Source organism: Brienomyrus brachyistius, chromosome 10 (genome assembly GCF_023856365.1).
Source record: "Brienomyrus brachyistius isolate T26 chromosome 10, BBRACH_0.4, whole genome shotgun sequence".
In the NCBI taxonomy this organism is placed as follows: domain Eukaryota; kingdom Metazoa; phylum Chordata; class Actinopteri; order Osteoglossiformes; family Mormyridae; genus Brienomyrus; species Brienomyrus brachyistius.
Genome location: NC_064542.1, coordinates 20,658,409 through 20,663,293, shown reverse-complemented (window position 1 = coordinate 20,663,293; position 4,885 = coordinate 20,658,409). Strand labels below are relative to the sequence as shown.

At 46.6% G+C, this 4,885-nt stretch overlaps 1 long non-coding RNA gene across 1 annotated transcript; it reads left to right on the top strand.

Annotated features, from left to right (window-relative positions):
* The first annotated feature begins 1,211 nt into the window (after positions 1–1,211).
* On the top strand, positions 1,212–3,145 carry LOC125750237 (uncharacterized). Its single transcript, XR_007400309.1, has 2 exons — positions 1,212–1,704; positions 2,635–3,145. It is a non-coding gene; the product is annotated as an uncharacterized LOC125750237 (long non-coding RNA).
* The last annotated feature ends 1,740 nt before the right edge of the window (positions 3,146–4,885 follow it).

Genomic DNA, 4,885 nt, shown 5'->3' with positions numbered 1-4,885 from the left:
AGTGGCCTACCTCTATGACTCAAGTCTTTCTGGGTGAACATCAGACTCGGAAACATACAGCCGCCAAAGGAAATACAATTTTTGCTCTTCATCACCTAAATTAGGCTGAATCACATGGAGACTGGCTGTGTAACGCAATTAGAGGCCCAAACCAACAATACTGTGAGGTGAACAAAACAAGGTGTGATCTTTGTATTATTATAATTATGTGCAGGATACCTCACATGTACAATGCAGAAGCGTCCATCAGGGGATGTTTTTAGATCGTTTGCATTTTCTCGGCGCTTTCCTGCAGAGGTAAACTACGGTGGTGACTTTATTACTCGATTACAATGCGGTCTGTCAGCAGCCAGTTTATCCTGGGCGACAGAAACACTGCCAAAGGTCAGTGTGCTCGTCATAAATCAATAAAGTTGTACTCTACCCTGTACTTACATCGTTTTTGGAAAAATCGCTGAACGCAGCTTGGTTGAATACCCATGTATAAAAGGGTGCCAGGTAATGAACTGGCCATGTAACATCATGGTTCCTTTGCGTTTGGCAGGTTTTTGTTGAAGGAAACACCAGAAGCCGTAGAGGAATAATGCGGCGTCGAGCCCCGAAAGAGCTTCGCAGACAGAGATCACTCCGGCAGAGATTCCCCAGATGTCCACAGGCGTGTGAAAGCCCCCCCCCCCCCCCCCCCCCCATCAGTCAGCTACACTCTGGGGGCACGGAATTCATATCTTCTACCCACGTTGTGTGAGTTTCTTCTCAGTAAACCAATCTCTTCGTTCCTTCAGCTTAGGTCAAATGATATCTGTATGTTTCCATAGTGTGTGACTCTGTGTGTGTGTGTGGTCCAGGTACTCATTACATTGTGGGGACATAATGTCCCCAGAATGTCATATAAACCTGTTATTTTGACGTTGTGGGGACCATTTTTTCACTCTCCACAAGGGGAAATTCAGTTTCATAAAAACCTGTGGCTGCAACCAAAAAAACTAAAAAATGTACTTTGTCTGGATACTTATGGTTAAGGTTCGGGCTGGGTAGGGGTTAAGGTCGTCGTGTTGGGATTAACCTTTACCACATAGAAATGAATGGAGAGTCTCCACAAAGACATACACAACCTTTGATACCCTGGTATCTCGTGTAGGGTGTTTCTCCTGCATTGTGTCCTATGCAGCATCATATATGCTGCTCTGGATTAGCATGTGCACGGTGTGCAGGGGCAGGCAACACCCACCCAAATTTCTGCTCAACCCACCCAATTGGGTTCTGCATTGCAGTATAGACCATTGTGGGGAAAGGTGCCCATCCAAATTTTCTAATTGGCCCCCCAATCTGAGCAGTGTTGATCTGGGCCTGAGCACGTGGGGGACAGGTAGCTGCCTGGATAGAGGGTAATTCAGTGATGTCACTCCCAGAAGTCTTCAGATGAGGAGGGGCTACAGTGGTACAGTACGTTAATATCATGCTGGTTCCGTACCTGGCAGTGTCCTGGAGAGGAGGACGTTCTAGAACATTCTACTCCTATCGAACAGAGAGGTCCGGGATAGGAAGACCGCGATCCTTCAGAGTGCCTTAGTACTCGGTGCCGTCTGTCGGGCGGAGGGAGAGCGGCTCAGGAACACGAGCCCACATGGAGAGAGCGCCCCCAGCACCATCACAGGGAGGAAGGCGCCCTCCAGCCTGGAGGCTGAACACGCTCTCCTCTGCCAGGTGACGGATGACTCATCTGACCATGTGACTCTCCCACTGCCTGTTCCTCACTCCGTCTCGCTCACACAACTGCGCGTTAAAGCGTAATAAATGGTTTACGCACTTCCGTCCAACTGCAGCATCCATCTCTGCGAGTTCCTGACAGACTGTACTTGATGAAACCCCCTTCTCACAGATTAGACTAATATTGGCAGTCAGCCAGCTCACACTAGCATTCTGCCTTGCATCTCCTAACCAAGGCTTGGACATGAGGGGGGTGGAAATCAAAACCACCCCCAGTCAATGGTGTCTTACACTTCATTCCTCGCATTTTACACCCAAAGGATTATGGGATATTAATCATTTATTATTACCTGGGTGTAATTGAATTGTATTTCTCATGTATTAAAATGTTTTATGTTGTTTCACCACTTAGCACACACACATACATACAATAACATGCATAAAAAATTAAAGGATCACTTTGAAAACACATCAGATCTTAATGGGAAAAAAAATCATGCTGGATTTCTACACGGATATGGACTGGGTAATATATTAGGAATGAAAGGATGGCACCTCCTTTGATGGAAATGAAAATTATCAACCTACAGAGGGCTGAATTCAAAGACACCCTGAAAATCAAAGTGAAAAAATGATGCGGCAGGCTAGTTCAATGGAGCAATTTCATTGGAGCAACTCAAAATCATACTCAGTAGTTTTATGCACCCCACGTGCTCATATGCATGTCTGACAACAATCGGGCCATGCTCCTAATGAGATGACGGATGGTGTCTCGGGGGGGATCTCCTCCCAGGTCTGGACCAGGGCATCATTAAGCTCCTCGACAGTCTGAGGTGCAACCTGGTGACATCAGATGGACCAAAACATGTCCCAGAGGTCCGATGAGCGTGGGGGCCAGTCAATGATATCAATTCCTTCATCCTCCAGGAACTGCCTGCATACTCTCGCCACATGAGGCCGGGCATTGTCGTGCACCAGGAGGAGCCTAGGACCCACTGCACCAGCAAAGGGTCTAACAGTGGGTCCAAAGATTTCATCCCGATACCTGATGGCAGGAAAGGTGCCGTTGTCTGCCCTGTAGAGGCCTGTGCGTCCCTCCATGGATATGCCTCCCCAGACCGTCACTGACCCACAACCAAACCAGTCAAGCTGCAAGGCTCTGGCAGTGCTCATGCTACCAGCAGCGATATTGACCATAGCCACTGCGAAACCAGTGAAAAAACAATCAAAAACAATGTGGAGGGAAAAATGTCAGTGGCCCCCACCTGTTAAATCATCCCTGTTTTGGGGGTCGTCTCATTGTTGCCCCTCTAGTGCGCCTATTGTTAATTTCATTAACACCAAAGCAGCTGAAACTGATTAACAACCCCATCTGCTACTTAACTCAATATCCCAGAAGTTTAATTGACTATACTCTGATTAAAAAGTGTTTCTTAAATTCTTTTGAGCTGAGTGTGTGTGTGTGTGTGTGTGTGTGTGTGTCGTATATATGCTTATCAACTGAAAAGTTGTTGGAAACATGACACTCCAACTTATTCAGAAACACAAAAAATGAGGCCAGCCCACCTCCCCAAAAAAAACGCCTGGTTTTTGTTTATTTAGGACTGCGCTGTCGGACTGATGCTTGCAGCTTGAGATAATGATGAGGCGCTGTCTGTCGGCCATGGCGAGCGAACAGCAGCCAGTGGGGCTTTGACAGCTGCTCTCATTTGCAAGTGACATACTCTCAAGAAGGAACTCGCAGGAACATGGCGTTTAACTCACTGCGTTATCGTTAGCAAGTCAGACCTGAAAAAATGCAGAGCGCGCGGATTTTATTTTTACAAATTCATCTGGTTAAAAGCTAAAAGTGTAAAAGTGACTTTTAAAATCAGCTTCTCTCAGTTTTCGGGGAAGGAGATAACAAAGGGGTTTATTACCGCACATAAAAACATTAAATGTGATAAGTATTATGGAGCACGGATAGAAATGAAACACAGTAGGTTTGGAAAATACTGCGCTGCCTGAACTTCATCATTTGCCCTCTTACTTGGTGGGCACATGTTTTAAAAAGTTTAATGATGTGTTTTAAAGCACTCTCACACTTCAGTAAACCTCTCTTATAAGGCTGAATTCCCTGTTGCAACTCATAAAACTGTGGGCTATGATGCGTGGAAATTAAACTACTGAAAAAAAAAATATATATATATATATATATATATGTGTGTGTGTGTGTGTGTGTGTGTGTGTGTGTGTGTGTGTATCGCACACACATTATGGCGAAATTAGCATGCACACACACACACACGCATGCACACGCACACACAGACACACACATTGCCAGTATTCAAAAGAAATGCTCTTGCCTTTGATAAATTTCACATGTCATCTCTACAGTCGTTTATTAAGTGGAACAGCGGAATGAAAAGGGCGGATGGAGCAAGGCGATCCGAGGAACAAACCGCAATAGCCCCTGCATTCCTAAAGGCCGCGTCTCCATGACAACAGCACGCCGGGTAACATCAGCCTGTCAGTGGCGGATGAGCGTGTCCGAAAAGGCCGACACCGTACCCCCACTTGAGGGTCCCGGGGGCTGAAAGGGCAGTTAGCGGCTACCAAACCTGGGGTGTGGGCTGGCTCTGTGGGCGTCTGAAGTCACGTAAGACATTACTAGAGGAGAGAATCAGATTAGGGGAGAAGGAAACACCCTAGAATCTAATCTAAAGGCTGGTAGTGCTGCAGAATCCAGCTACATCCAGGCAGTTTGCACCAAATGCAATGTTACCATCTGGCAAATTTTAACAAAAGCAAACAGCAGCCATTACGATTTGGGTAGGTCACACTGTGGCCCCATATCCAGGGGTGGGGGTTCAATTCCTGCCCCCCATGGGTGACGAAATGTTTATGTTGTAACAAACTTCTAGTTTCTAGTTTGGTTAAATTCTTACTCCGTTCTTCCTGGCAAAGTCGGTTCTAAGAGGAGTATAAAGGAGGGATGATGCGGAAAGAAGAGGGGAGAGTTATATGGGGCAAAGTGGGGGTGTCGTAGTGATAGGCAGGCCTGGTATGCTTATGCCTCAGCACGCAACCCCACCCCCTACACACACACGCACATTTTTGTTACTGTACACAGGCCACTGACTGACAATAACGTGCACACACAGCGACGTTCCATCTACACCCAGCAAAGAGCTCTCAC